At 46.1% G+C, this 15,599-nt stretch overlaps 1 protein-coding gene across 6 annotated transcripts in view; it reads right to left on the reverse strand.

Annotated features, from left to right (window-relative positions):
* SOCS5 (suppressor of cytokine signaling 5) overlaps positions 1-15,222 on the reverse strand; it is a 33,160-nt gene extending 17,938 nt beyond the window's left edge. Inside the window, exons 1-2 of one of the 6 annotated variants that reach the window (XM_082756293.1) lie at positions 10,940-11,051; positions 9,685-9,785 (exon numbers count right to left, since the gene is read on the reverse strand). The gene's annotated coding sequence lies outside the window, so the exon portion shown is untranslated. Of the gene's footprint in view, positions 1-3,740; positions 3,760-9,684; positions 9,786-10,939; positions 11,052-13,697; positions 13,818-15,133 lie in introns of those variants that run through there. The other 5 variants (XM_082756291.1, XM_082756292.1, XM_082756295.1 and 2 more) reach the window with 5 other exon arrangements.
* Positions 15,223-15,599: the final 377 nt, after the last annotated feature.

A 15,599-nucleotide genomic window follows, 5' to 3' on the forward strand; every position in this document is an offset into this window, starting at 1 on the left:
GACACGTGGCAAGCTAGGAGTTAAAATCCTGCTCAGGACTACCCCACAGCTGCTGTCAGCAGTCAGGCTTGTCAGGAGAAGCTCTGGGCTGTCTTGACAAGACTAATTGGCAGCAAGCACCTGGCTCCCCAGGCCGGGCAGGGGAAGGTAAAAGAATACAAACCCTGCAAAGGAAGAGCAGCGGCTGGAAGGCTGCCAGCAGCTCTAGCCTGTTTCATGCGTTCACTTTGATCCCCAGGCAACTTCATCCTAGGCCACAGCCAGCCAGAGCTATCAGAACCACGCTCCCTGCAAGCTGCCGGCTGAACGGAGCCGAAAGGAGCCCCTGCTTTGCGGCTGGGTACGGGGAACTGTGCCCACCCCACCTCGCCACGGCACAGCAACTGCAACACCAACACTAGCACGACGTTGGCACGGAGCTGAAATTAAGGTTTTCAATCGCCAACGAGAGCCAGCTGAAGTGTATTATGACAACTTTGAAATTACAGGCTCAGACGCCAGAAGAATGGACATACGAAGCATGTGCGATGGCAGTTCTCAGCACAAAGCAAATTGTAGTGCATCTTTAAGGAGGAAAAAAGTTTAAAAACCAAGCATTCTGGATGCTAGCTGAAAGCAGACTGCATGAACAACTTCAAGCGGGACCTCCAGACGTGCGGAAAGACACTTTGAACGCGCTTTGATTTTCATCACGTATGATATTGTGATTTGCAAAAAGCTTCTAATTCACTGAATGCTGCCCTTAATATTTTCATGTTTTTATAGCTTAAGCATAAAAAAAAAAAAAAAAAAGTTGAAGCATTATCCTTACAGGTCCAGCCCCTGAGTTTAAGAGATTTTTCTTACAAATAAGGGAAAAAATGTATCAGTTAGCTTTACCAGTTTTACATTACTGACCCAACAAGTATCTAATTATATATACACATACATAAGTGCATGTATACATGACCTATACATACGTTGCATGAACACCAAAGATTTTCATTATTTGCTCAAGATATTTTAAGTGTAAATATTTGAAGTCAGAACTAATTTAAGTGCTTTGGTTTCACATTTGAATAGTTTTACTTTAGCTAGTCACGAATTCCAACCATGTACAGTAGGGTGAATATTTCCATAACCTAACTAACTAGAGATTTGGAAGTGCCAGTAATTGGACGTAGTCTTTGTATGAAAGATGTTTCAGTCCAAAAGTGTTACTGCAGAATTCTGCAGTTGGTGAAAACAAGAGGTTGTAGTGGAACCTCTTGATGGCCATGAAACACGGGTGCCACTAGGTCAAACTCACCCTAACAGCCAGGGAGCAAGCCCCTTTGTTTTTAATTGACCTATAAAAGCATTATTCCTTTAACTGATAGTGATGTGAAAGAGTGGTAATTAAAAGATCCTTTAGCAATCTTTAAAAGAAAAAGGCTCAATGCAAGGAGATCACAAACCACTAAGTTTCAAGCTACTGCTCTAACAACAACAAAACGTTTCTCAGTGACAGCAAAGCAAAGAATGCAGCTCTTTGCAGTGCTTGCTCTCCTTTTGTGATCTGGGCCTTTACACAAAGACAACTTTAATGAGTTTGCACTCAAGAGTAAGACGACTTCTGTGTCATTAAATTAAAAAAAAAAAAAAAAGAGAATGTTACTCTCTTCTTGTGCCATGCAGAACAGGCACTGGATGCTCACAATTCAAAGCACGAGTATGGCCAAATATCAGGGTGCACCATAAAAGCTTCAAGCAGAAAACCTAATTCCTGCTGTTGCCAAAACATAAGGCTATCACTATGCACAGAGTATGCATCAGAGGCTGAGCAGTCACTGGTAAAAAAACGAGGTCTCTCTTAAAAGCATCAATCCATTGGAACTGCAGCATTAACTTAAATATTATGTTACTAGGTTATCTTTAAGCAGCTGGATTTGTCATAACAAGATGACAAAGAGGTGATAACTCTTGTCAAGGTGTGGCTATGCCTTTCTCCTTGGCCTTACATAACACAATCAGTTACATCAGAACGATGTGAATAAAGCATGTATTCTGGCAAAGAAGCACGGGCGCATGTTAACTGAGCATGCCATCTCTTCCCGCACGGTGAGAGCTTTCTAAGAAAGAGGTATGTGTGTGTTTGATTAGCTCCTACCTTCTTCTGAAGATAAGATGGAAGTGCTCTACTTTTTGATGTCATCTATCTAATCCTAAAGTTGCCTGGAGTTTTCACTGAGGATCGCTCATGCTGTTGCTCCAAGACCTAGTCATAGGCCAGGAACCCACTGGCTCACTGCTGTGCCCTTCCATTAATCCGTAAGAGATGCTCAGCTGCAAAAGGCCAACTCGCTAACCTGCAATGCCAGTCCAATCCCCACCACATTTAACAGCTCATTCAGTATTGGGAGGTGAACAAGTATCTATGGTCTCAGGGCTGATAAGGGTAAGTGTTAAGTTAGAGGCTGCAGGAACTCCAAGATGCAAAGGAACAGACTAGGAAAGTGAATCTTTGCAACAGCCCTACCAACTGCACAAGAATAGTAAAACTTAACCTTTTTTCCCCTTAATCAGGCTTATAAAAGCAGAGATTCACTTGTATGAATGATTTAAGAGCAAGCATTTCATGCAGAAAGCTTGCAGCACCGCATAAAACCGAGCAAACCTAAACCAAACAGTGATTCCCAGATGATGAACTTGACAGAGCAAGCATTGCCAAAAGACAAACAACAAAAAACCACAACGTGAGTGAGTGACGCTATTTCACCACACCGAGTTGAGAAGATAAACTACTGCCCCGCATGTCAAAAGCTACAATCAAAGCTACAATCAAAAGCTATATGTCAAAAGCTACAATCAAAGCTACAACTGTGTAACAAAAAGATAACATGAAGCCTTAAAAACTAAGACTTCCCTAACAAAATACTGTACGTTTTACAGGATCCAAGAGCCATGCAACTCTTACCATTAAATACAAAACTATTTCTCCTCTTTGTTTTTGCAAAAGGGCAGCTCAATGTTACTTAAAACACCAAACACCCTGCATAAGCTTTTCCAAGAAAACAAGCAAAACCTGTTCAATAAATTATTTCAGGAAGCTACGCTCCTTAAGCGTCCTCCATGATGAGAGGAATTTGGTTCTTGAATTAGAAAACACAAATCTCCCAACGATACAGTGAGAAAACATGTGACAGTTTCTACATTTAGCCACCATCACAGAGGGGCCAGGAAATCCTGGTGGAAAGCAAGCAGGGTGATCACAAGAATGACAACTGCCAAATTATCCCTCCTCATTAGCGGAGGAAAAGGAAGAAGTTTTCCTGGAAGGCCTGTGATTAGCCACAGCTTGAACTCCTCCCAGGCCATTAAAGTTCAAGGGTCTGAAGAACTGAAAAAAAAAAAAAAAAAAAAGAAAAAAAAAAGCTACTTTATCCTATACATTATCCACAAGCAATGCCATCTTAAAGGATGAACCAGCCACCTCAAAAGCACCGGAGGAATTCAGCCTCCTCAGTGGGCTTACAGCCTTGTTTCCAACAAGAGGGATACGTCTTCGAAATTCGGCCTTCTTTATTTTTAAACCACTGTCACCTACTGCTTCCTATTATCAGGCCATGTTCACAGGCTTACCACAGCTTACCCATTTGGTCTGAATTTTTCAGCGTGGGCAGCTACCAAAAATAGCCTTTCAAAGCTGAAGCTATTCCAGGAAAAAAATGTCCCAAAAAGTTACATTTCACCCATTTAAAAACAAAAACAGAAAAACCCACCTCCTCACGTTTTAAACTTAGTAAGCATGGACTCTGTGAGGAGTATCTTCTGACATCCTTGCAGAAGTACAGCCAAACGTGGTCCAATTTGAAATCCCTGAAGGAAAAAACCTTTAGGTTCATCGTCTCAGTAGCCTTCCCAGATTTTATCCGGGATCTGTAAGATCTGTAATGAATCAGGACGGAGCTTTTTCGGATGACTGTCAGCAACCAGTACCGACCAAATGTGTTCACCCCAGTCTTAGGAAGTGATTGAGCGCACTCGCTACGAGCCCCAGATGCTCATCAGCAAGAGGAGCAACATCCTTGCCGTGCTCAGCTGCACCACATGCTGGGATCCGTGCCCCACGCTGGATGAAACCATCGCTGTAGGGCACCAGCTGGGGTCTGCAGGTCCTGGGCAGCTGACGAGAGAAAAAAGGAGGAGAGACAAGGCCTGATTCCGGAGCTGCTGCATGCCAGGTCTGTCCCGAGGAGATTTTCCTCCCTGCTTTGTGGCATTACCGCATCCCCACCCCTCACTGAACTTGGGGGACCCGCTCCTTCCTTACAGCTCTGGCTCCCAGGCTCCGCACAGCTCGCTGAGGTCCAGAGGGGCACTTGAAAGGCAAATCCTGCTGAGCACGCAGACTGCAGGCAGCCTCCGAGGAATTCCGCAGAGAAACGCTGGCATGTCCAGAGCAAAAATTTTCAAAAGGAGAATTGGCTCAGTTTTGGCAGATCTTCATATAAAATTAAAACATTACCTCTCTGCCAGAGGTTACCCGCTGACAAATTTCAAGTACATGTTCCAGTTCAGAGGTGCGCTACGATATTTCAAAGAGATCGCCATAAAAAAGGCACAATTATTCTCCTTCGGTTTCTGAAAACAGACGAAGAATTTTGGCTGAACGCTTTAAACAAACTTAAACCCAAGGCAAAGAAAAGGCATCAGGCGTTTCAGTCCAAAAGATTACAGCTCAGCAATGTTATAAACAACCGAACGCAGCACCTCTTAAAAAAAAAAAAACAACTGTCCAAGGCTTCCTATTATCTATGGAAACGGGAGCTGGAGGAAGCACACCGGTGGGACCGATGACTCACGTAGGAGCTCCCGTTCTCGCTCACCTAGCAACACGCTGTGCTGCGGGAGATCGCAGCTGTGCCACGAAACCAAGCACGTCAGCCATGCAGAGCCACGGCTGCCCCAGCCGGCGTTACCTTCCTTTACCTGTAACCACCAGCGTCGGGCTCGGTCAGACACAACGGGACGATCCAGCAGACGCACAGAAAGCAGTCATCTTCCCCTCTGAACACTCCACTGGTTGTCTGCTTATAGGGACAAACGATCCGGTGACACTAACCCCCGATGCAGCAGCAAGAAAAGGCAATGCCCAAAGAGGTTCTTCACTCTCCTTCTTCACTCAGAGCTTCTTCTTCACTCTCCTGCCCCTCTGCCAGGCAGTGCTGGGCATCCCGCTGAACTTCACACCGAAATGAAGACAGGACCAGCCGCGGCCCCTGCCTGCTTACCTCACATACCACTGCTCGACCTTCCACTTTGGGACAATTTCAGCCAGCTGAAATATGATGGAAAGAGAGAAGAGCACTACTTGCAGCCAGCCTAAACTGGGATACTGCTGAATATAGCTACATCTGGTCCACAGTCAGACCCTCCTCCAAATAGCAGCAGGCTGGTTTGCTGGTTTTGCTGTTTTTTGCAAACCCATTTGATGAGCAGTCTTCTGCACGCATTTATTTGACCCCCAGGGCTGGCTCCTGCATAGAGGCAGCGAGAGATTACATTTAACTACCCACACCCAGCTACTCGTCCCAGGATTCGGGTATGAGCCCTCTGAGCCAGGGATTTATCCCTAAGTACCTCCTGGGAGAGGTTCGTAAGCCATTCACAACACACCTTAGCCTGGAAAACCGTTCCTGGGGATACAGGCTTGGTTGTTTGGGATCAGAGCCTTCTTTTAACAGATTTATCTGTTAGCAATAACCTCTAAGGGATCACACCAAAGTTTCCCCAAGCCTCAGACTCTGAGGTACAATCACTTCCATTAAACATCTGTAACCCCCCTATAATCCCTGCTGTAAGGGACCCGTGAGGGTCCCTCCACATCATTCCTTACACCAGTACCAAGTGTTTTGTAACGAGCGAGCACTGAGCACTAGGAAATCTCACCGAGATTAACAAAACTGCATGAAATAAGGATGCTCCAGGCCAGGCACCAGCTGGGTATTTTTGTGCACTGCTCAGCAGTCAGGATGCTGCCTGCTCAGCCCCTCCGCGATGCTCAGCCCCGTGTGTGAATTACCACGGCAGAACAGGAGGAATCCTGTTCGGTGAGTGACCTGTGTCGGCAGCATATTCTGACACCAACAATCCCCAACCTACCGTCCTCTCCCAGTTCAGAAGAGCTTGAAAAAAGACAGAGTCCCATGCTTTCCAGATGACAGCCTCGCTCTTGGCAGGAAGCACGGAGGCAGCAAGCTCTGAAAGTGCTTCAACAGCGATCGGTCTCAAAGAGTTTAAAAACTTCCACAAAATTGCTGTGAGTTTTGTTTTAAAAAACAGAGCTGTACCCTAATAACTTTCTCACTAAATTAAATCAGTTTTACACTTCCTGGAGCACCAGCTCACCGTAGATCTGCAAATTAACTAGGTAACAGTTTTGAAAGCCTTACTAGCACCTACTCTTATGTTCAACTTTGGCAGAAAAAAACAGGTTTTGACTCAATTTTTTGTTCCATTAATCCACAGCCACATTCTTCATAGAAAGACTGCTGGAAAAACTCAACTTGCTGGAAGCAGTAACTATAATTACTGACCCTCATCAAGTCAGCCAAAATTAAATTGCAAAGTAGATTTTTTGGCATTAAAGCTATAACTTCACAGCACCAAGAAAAGCAAGTCTGTGAGTAACAGAACGAACTAAGCCCAACATTTGTGAGATCTCACAAAATGAGATAGGAGCAGGGAGTTTACAGGAAAAAACTGAACGTGTACCCTGACCACAAGTAACCTCTTTCTGGGTTCGTACTGCACAGCAAGGGCAAAACTACTTCGTTTTAGATCTTTGCTGCATCAAACATTTGTCAGATAGAGCACAACATGGAATATAATTTTCTGAAATTTCGTAGAAGTGAACAAATTGTGAGATACAGCTGAACAGCATGTTAACTCCTTACGTCATAACCATCTTTTCTCCACAATTTTCGGGTTCACTTACTTGCTGTTATCTGGGATTCTGAGAAAAAAAAATAAAAATTTTAGTGCCTGTATTTCCTGGGAAAACAGAAAATGTCATCGCAGATGTCCCATTAAGAAACTCGTGTGAAATTATACCTGCCTCTGTCAATTATGAAACTGGCAAATCGAGATTCTTTCCACTTATTACAGGCTTTAAAGCAAACACAGGGGTGACATAGTCCTGAACTATGCACAGATATACTGTTGGTATGCCACGTTAACTTCGCGAGCATTAAGACAATTAGCTGAGCCTGGTGCAAAATTGATTCATCTCCCCTGTTTGACTGAAGTTTTAAAAACATCCTAGAATTAATTCACGGGCTACGTGGATCTTTTGCTTCTTTGTTTCTACTGCTACCCCGACAAACAAGGCAATTATTTGCATAAGTGAAACAAAATGTGATCCCATACCATAACTTTGGAACCTATAAGCAAGAACTTCCAGGACTAAGACCAAAGGCATTTATTTCTTACAAACCATATACAGAAGAGGTACAACAGCAAATCGTCAGCTTATCTGGTGTCATCTGTGACACTCAGCAAGAATATATTTTCTCCCCAAATAAGCCAGCTGAATTGTTGAAAACAGGGCTGTAAAGTTCCTCTGGAGCTCACTACCAGCGAAGATTTCCCAATATCAGTTAAATGCAGAGAGTCAAGAAGAAATTTTTCCATTCTTAGAGCCACGATTAAAACTAGTCACAATAAAATAAAAAACAGCTCTCACCAGAAAAGAAAAAAGTACAACAGTGATCAACAGATCTGGGGATGGACGAACCAAACAAAGCACAAAACCAGGGAGACTTCAGGCTTTTGGGCTACACACGTAGCCTCTAGAAACTAGCTTCCAGACCTAGCCCCAGAGACAAAATTTAACCAACAGAAAGACAGTTTTGCCTGAATTCCTTACCTTTTCACAGCTGACAGTAGAAAAAAAATGCTTTCTCCAAAACTACATGCCATACCATGTCCAAACATTCATTTAAAATACAAGGTGACAACTTTTTCAGACAAACTATTGTACCAGCGTGGACCTCAAGGCCCCTAACCTCTTGCTTATTCTGCTCGTGGCTCCAAGCAGTCCGTATCTGTTCTGCCAAAGCAGCAAGGCCCAAAGAAAAAACTTGCTCTCATTGCAGTGCTCATCGTTCATCTGCATAACCAACTTTGAGCAGCAGGTGAGTGCAATTACTTGGTTGTTTTGAATTTTAGTCACACTCCTGACCAAAATACTAAAAATTCTTTAACCGTTGCTTCACACCCAAAGGAATTTGAGGGAACAAAACCACCTCATCACATGCATGTAGGCCTGACAGCCCTACTGACCACAACGCTCAAATCCTCTAAGCAGATGCTCCAGACCCCACGAAATTCGAGAGCCCAACAGACCCAAACCATCTGCAGAGGAGAACTGACACTGGTCAATCCAGACTCACAAGGCAAAGCAGTCTTCTCCCTGCTGACAGCACAGCCATGTCAGCACTTTTACAATGCTGAGATTCCCAGATCCTCCTTTTACTTTCAGAAAAGAGAAACAGTAGATCAGGCCAAGCCCAAAGAATCCTTGTGCTTATTCAAACAAATAGAGTTGCTAGAGTACAATTCAATGGACATAAAAATACCTGTGGGATATACACCGCCTTGTAGATGTAAGTAAGGAACTTTAGAAAGTGTTAATTGAATCATGAGAACACCACAGAAGACCAAAAGACATGAATTATTTTGAAATTGTCATACTGGAAGACTAAGTGCCAGATTATATTTATTATAAAGAACAATATGATATATGTCTCTAACAATATATATACACACGCACACAAATTTATTTTCCATCCCCAAGCCAGACTGAATCAGAAAGTCTACTTCTACCCAATTTTAGCAATGCACACTACATTAGATTTCCAAAGTAAATTCAGATTTTCTCCAAAAGCCTACTTCAAACATTCTCGAGATGGCTAAAACATCAACAGAAACCAACAAGCACAACGTTATAACCCCAGACGGTTTCTAGAGACGTAAGGCAGCTTTTACTCAAGACAGGGGTTTGTTGACAGCCAAGCCATGCCATGAACTAACAACAGCAGCAAGCACTAACAAGCAGACTTACCAGGCCAACACGTGCCCAGCAAGAAACACAAGAGCTGGTAAAATGTTTCTGTCACATCCCTGACATCACAGAATCACGGAATTTCTAGGTTGGAAGAGACCTCAAGATCATTGAGTCCAATCTCTGACCTAACACTAACAAGTCCTCCACTAAACCATATCACTAAGCTCTACATTCTTTCAAACCATGAGGTATTACTTTAAAATTCTCCAAGACAATATTAACAGTATTTTTAATCTAATCATCAGTCTAAATTATGATATGTAATTTGTCTCACATCCGTAAGAACCAGAGGTCCTGCTGTCAAACTCCTTGCCTTGCTAAACGTAGCATCCAGACCGTAAGGACGGTAATTAGGAGGAGCTTCAGCAGATACGCCATGTACACTTTTAAAGACAGTGCTGACCTGATCCTTTAGTTTAAAATCCATTTTATAACCAAATCTACCCAGAACTATTGCAATCAGTATTAAGGCCTTGGCTTGCAATTAAAATAAATAAATAAAAATAGAGCAAAAATTAGAGGAGCTCATGCTTGCTGCTGAAGCTTTAAGGAGCATCAGGTGGCCCAATGGGTAGAAGTGACTGGTGAGAACTCACAGGGACAGCCTGGCGGCGGGAAGAGGGTGGCGGCAGCAGCATCACTCTCCTGATCACAGCTTCCTCCCAGCCATCCTGCCTACACAGGGTAAATGGACCAGCTGAATAAAAAAAATGGAGAAACTGTTTGGTGGCTTTAAAATACATGAACACCTTCCCCTTCTGAGCAGTAAAACCAATGAAACAGAAGTGAGGACTACTGTAAGGCACAATAGATTTTGACTTCCTGAGCACATTTTAAATGAAAAATATGTCTTGACAAAATTGCCTTTTTTTCACTACTTATGCAGCACATCTGAAGTAATTAAACTGCACACCAATTTTAGATGCTATTTGTGTATTTAATTGAATTCCTCTCCCATCCAAGTGAGGCTTAACATGTTAAAAAGATGTATGTAATTCACCATTCCCCGTCAGAGCGGTGAAAATTAAGGAACTAAGCTAACAGGACAGTGACCAGGCAGCATTAAGAGCTCACCCGAAGCTACCGGCCAAAGCCTCAGCTCCAGCCTGCAGCCTCCTGCTCGGCCGCTTCATCCACGAGAGCCCTCTGACTGCAGGACTGGAACAATTAAAATACTTCCTTCTCCACAGAGGCCAGTCAAATTTAAAAGCTCTCCAAAAACAAAGCTCAGCAGCAGGGTACTTTTTCCATGAGCAAGTCAGTCCATAAATCAAACTGCCTCGCAGGCCCCGCGGCAAAACCAAGGCCCCGGGGGAGGCGGGGAGGGTGCGCAGATAGAAAAGCAGATAGGGCTCGACACGCCAAAAGCTGGAGGAGTCTTGGCGAGGGAGGTCTGGTGCTGAAGCTCTTTGCCAGAAGCAGGGGACTCGCAGGTCTGCCCTAATGAACACTGTCATCCCTAGCTGGCCAAGTTTCACAACAAAAATCACCTCAAACCAGCGCAGGCGGCCTCTGCGCCCTACATCTCTGCTGCTGAAGGACAAACGTTGTAGGAGATGATCCCCAGCAGTTTTACTGTAGTCTTCACAGAGACTAATTCTTTCAGCCACAGCCCTTGTGGGGTTCCTTTGGCTGAGAGAAGCTTAAAAGGTGCCATGTGCCCGGCCCCGGCGTCCCTCACATGCAGGGCTAACAGGACAGGCCGGCCTCCAGTGCTGAGGCCCGAAGGATTTCAGCGGGTACCACACTGACCGATGAATTACTACCAGAACCCTGCTGAGCAGGAACAAAAATCGTCATCTGATTTAGCACTGCAGGAAACCTATTCTATATCGCTCCCAAGATACTTACATTTTTTACGCGATCTTTTAAATTCCACCTCTGTAGGTACGCTTTTCGTTTTCATCACGCGCTTTTCAGAAACAAACTTGTGAAGCACTTCCCAGCACAGCAAGAGCTTCCTCCCGTGTGAAATCAGGGCTTGCAACGCCTGGTCCTGCACTACAACAACACGCTAAGAGTGTTTCAGGCATCTTGGACAGATGAGAGCGTGCGTTAGTAAAACTACCAAAGAAACCTGAGGCAGCACAAATTTACCTTTCCTCTTGGTGCAGCAGAGGAAGGAAGCAGCTCGCTGAAGCGCCCGATTCCTCAGCGCCTCCTGCGGAGACCCAAGCTTTCGTGTGAGAAGGCTGTCGGTTTGAGCACCTCGGGGGGGGTAACACATCAGGGTGTTACCTGACTACGTGCTAACCGTATGCTATAGTTACCTGACTACGTGCTAACCATATAGTCCATATGACTATATGAACGCACCTCATCTGGCTGTGCGCAGAAGATGCTCCAGCGCCCTCGAGAAGCGCTACCTCTCCGGGCAGCCTCCGTCTGCCCTCCTTGCCCCAGCCTTTCAGACAGGCTTTGAGCCTCTTGCAGCTGTCCAACGCGAAGGCTGAAGAACTCACCAACCACAGCTGTGCCAAAGTGCAAGCAAGGTTTCACGAGCTACCATGTTATCCAGGACTAGGTACAGATCCAGGAGAAGTTCCTCACTGCGAATCTCTAACAAAACCTGGCTAAGGCCCCACGAGCAGATAAACCTGTAAGATTACCCTTTTTTCCTTCCAGATAATTCTTCAAAGGGCTTTCTACCATCTAAACTAGTGCAGACGATGCAGAACTACACTGAGTTTTAGCCAACCTCGCTCACAGCCAAAAATATCAGCCGCCACCACCACTGCACACATTTTCTTACTGAGATTTTCAGAAGGTCTGCATAATCTTGTAACCGTGAAGTTAGTGAGCCATTACATATTTCCTGAAACTAAACTGCACATTAGATGATTCACCAATTAGTGTATTCATGAAGCTTTAAAAAGCAATCAAAATTTCATTTTTGTTGAAAAATTTAAGAGAGATGTCCAGCTGTATGCATGGAGAGAGCATGTGGGCTTTTCTCCTTTATTTAACTTAACTAACAGCTACGTTAGCTGGTGAAAAATATTCAGTGTGTCAGAGTTAATTTATAGAGCTGACAAAGTATAAGGGCTCCAGAAGGTATAGCATACATTTGCTAAACTTTAAATACAATTTTTAAACTAGATATAGCTCAAAGATTAAAATAAGCTGCCCAACAGCTAAACCACAGAAAAACACACCGTTTTGGGGCACTTTGAATAGCATGGAGCGACTGCATCTTGGTGCCAAGCACAGGTTAGCATCATCAGGGAAGCTGATAAATCCCTGGTATCCCAACACCATCGATGGGAGCCTTTTTCTGACCGAGGCAGGCACCACCACACGGCGCAGGGCACAGCTGCACGGAGAAGAGGCGCAGCGCACCCAGATAGCGCCCAGCCCGACCCGGCACCGTGGCCTTGGTGAAGCCTCGGGGCACAAATACCACAGCATAAATGCTAAGTGCTAACTTCCCCTTCAGGCTGAAGGCACTAGGGAGCTCCTGGGGAAACAGAGGCAAGTACAGGAGCTATTTTGACAGCTACTCAAGGAGTAGCTCACTATCCAGCCTGATCCAGGAATCAGTATTTTAGGAGTTCATGGTGAAACCCTAGCATCTGAAGGTCTTTCCCTCGTTTCACCAGGTCAGACATGCATAGTTTAGCAAAGAAAGAGGTACCCCTTTGAGTTTTTAGGTTTGTTTTTGCTATCTGTAGCAATAAATAAAGCCACCACTTTAACTAAGCCTTAAGAATTATATACCTGCTGCATGGAAGTTGCACAGAGTTGTCTGAATCTTGTCTCTACTGAAAACCAAGCTATTTAGCAACATGCTGTCACAGGACGAGGTGGTTTACAACTAGTAACAAAACTCATCACTGTCCTTTGATGAGACTAAAATACATCCCTTGCTTAGCTTCAAACACCGTGAATGAGGCCAGAAAAATGCACATCATACCACCTGGGATTATTTGTCCACCAGGGAAACGTGACCTGCCACATCTAACACGATGAACAGCCATCTATCAAGAACCTTGTCACAGAGTGACAGGTTTCACATGTTGCAAAGATTTTTTTTTTTAATTTGTAATTGAACACAGTTGATTCCTAATCCCTTCCATCTGCTCTCTTTCTTCGATGTACCTGCCACCATTACCAGGGTAAGAGAAGAGAAATTCTAGCTATTCCCCCAAGGACTAAAGCAGCCATTTTTCCAGGGCTCTCATACAGATGAAGTCATGTCAAGCTACTGCATGCTCCCAGCTGTCCGAATTTACTAGTTCACTGTACTAATTGCTAACGCAATTCTGAAACTGGGGTAGACACGAGACATTTAGGCAAACTGGAAAATCAGCACAGATCTCAGCAGCTCAGTCCACCAGGTCTCAAACTCATCCTGTTTACTCTTTTTTTACAGTTTGCTTCAGACTGACTCAGAACACATCCTAAAAAGATATTTAACTCATTCTGCCGTAGTTATTCATGTACAAAAAGAGCAGAGAGAATCTGTCCTTACACAGACCCCACTGCTAAGGCTCTTGCTTTAACATCAAGTCCACCTGAGCATCCTAGCTTGCAGGTTAATAACCAAACGAATTAGCAGCTATTAACTTGGAGACCTGCCTCCTTTCAGCAGTTCACTGTGGCTACTTACCTCCTGCCAGTATCTCACGACCGCAACCTCCAAAGTCTGCGTCTGATAAGGTAACAGGGTTATACCCAGGCCAAGCACAGCCCAACAGCTTCAGCAGGAGGCCTCTAACAGCACAAACCTGGGCGATGCAAGACGTGAGCCAGCCTCCAGATTCCTCTGGATGCTGCCTCGGCCATGCACAAACACACTTTGCGGGGAGGAAAGGGACTAAAAAGGTTCTTTGGTAAGAGTGATCTTGGAGCAGCATCCCTCGCTGAAGGGTTTACGTGAAAGGAAGGTAGGAATCACACCCTCAGTCTGTAATTCCTTAACAAAAACAAAAGCATTTCTAGGAAGCCACATTACGACACCGATTCTCTAAACAAGTCCACGCTAAAGGGTCCACCAACTGGGCCCTACCTAATACGATATTAATAAGATTATAAAGAAAGCACCCTGAAATGCAATCGCTCGCCTCTAAGAGACTGAAGTTTAAGCAAAATAACCACACAAAAGATTTTATGATTAAGAACTCTTATCTGAAACAGAACACCCAGATGTACCCGACGCATGTGAATATTCGGATGGCCGTGATAACGCAGCCTGCAGCCTCCTGCACAACAGTTTAAAGCCACAAGGAAACTCTCGGGATTTTCCCTCTCAACTTGACATCCAACGCACATGCTTAGCTCGCTGCCTTCTGGAGGAGACAGGTCAATTACTACGAGAGCCAGCCTTTTTCTGTGCAAATTCAGTTTTAAGTAAGGTTGCAACAACGCAACCTCAGGTAGCCCTTTCCATTCATGTCACCCCCATGCAAACAGCTCCCTTGGACTACGTTTACCCTAAAAAAACACTTTCTTGTAGGAATTCCTACTTCTTGTAGGAATATACCACAGCACCACCAACAAGAATAACCCTGGAGTTGTTGTAATTTATGAGGGGAAAGCTGTGCGTTTACCAAAGCAAAGGGAGCCACACAGACCATAATAAGGGGGTGAGCTCTGGTGGAGAAGCACTGCATTTTTCACCACAGGGCTGACACGGCAGGGCCAGGGCGAGGGGTGCCCCGTGGGACGATTTGGCCGTGCACACACCGCCTAAAACCCCGGGTTACAACCGCAGGGACAACCTCATCAAACTCCAGCGAGCTTTAGAAGAGCAGAAAAAAAAAAAAAAAAAAAAAAGACAAGAGAAACATCCTGGATGTCTTCAGGGGAGAGGGAGCGTAACTCCTGCGTGCTGCCCACCCGCATGCATGCCCTGACCGGGCGGCTGCGATTCCCTGCAAGCACCGAGACACAGCACCAGCACCACCAGCACCAGCACCACGGGGCCGTTCCCCGCAGCACCGCCCCGCGCTGCGCCCCCCGCCGGCTCCCAGCAGCGGCAGCTCCCCGGGGCGGCCACCCCGTCCCCCGATCCCCGTCCCCGACCCCCGCCCCGTCCCCACGTACCGCGGTGCTGAGCCCCGCGCCGTGCCCCCGCCATGTCCCGCAGCCGCTGGGCGCGCGCCGTGCGCTCCGCCGGGCCGGGCCCCCTCCTCTCCTCTCCTCCCTTCCCTTCCCCTCCCCTCCCCCGCCACCGCCGCCGCCGCCTGGAAAATAGCTCCGCAGCGGGCAGAGCGGGAGCGACGCCTCGGCGGCCAATCAGAGGGGGGCTGGCTGGCGGCGCGGCCAATGGGAGCGGCGGGCAGCAAGGGGCGGGGCGTGGCGCGGCCTATCCGGGAGCGGCGCCCGGGCTGAGCCGCTAGGGTGGCTGCGACGGGGCCTCCGCCGCCCACCATCTTGGAGTCGGGCGCGATGCCCAGGCTAGGAAGGGGGGGCCTCGCCGGCGGCCATTTTGGGTTCGGGCGAGGGGCGCGGGGCGGGGCGGGGCGGGAGGCGGAAGCGGCGCGCGAGGGGCCTCGGCCGGGCTCGGGCG

This window comes from Aythya marila (genome assembly GCF_965140915.1).
Source record: "Aythya marila genome assembly, chromosome: 3".
Classification (NCBI taxonomy): Eukaryota; Metazoa; Chordata; class Aves; order Anseriformes; family Anatidae; genus Aythya; species Aythya marila.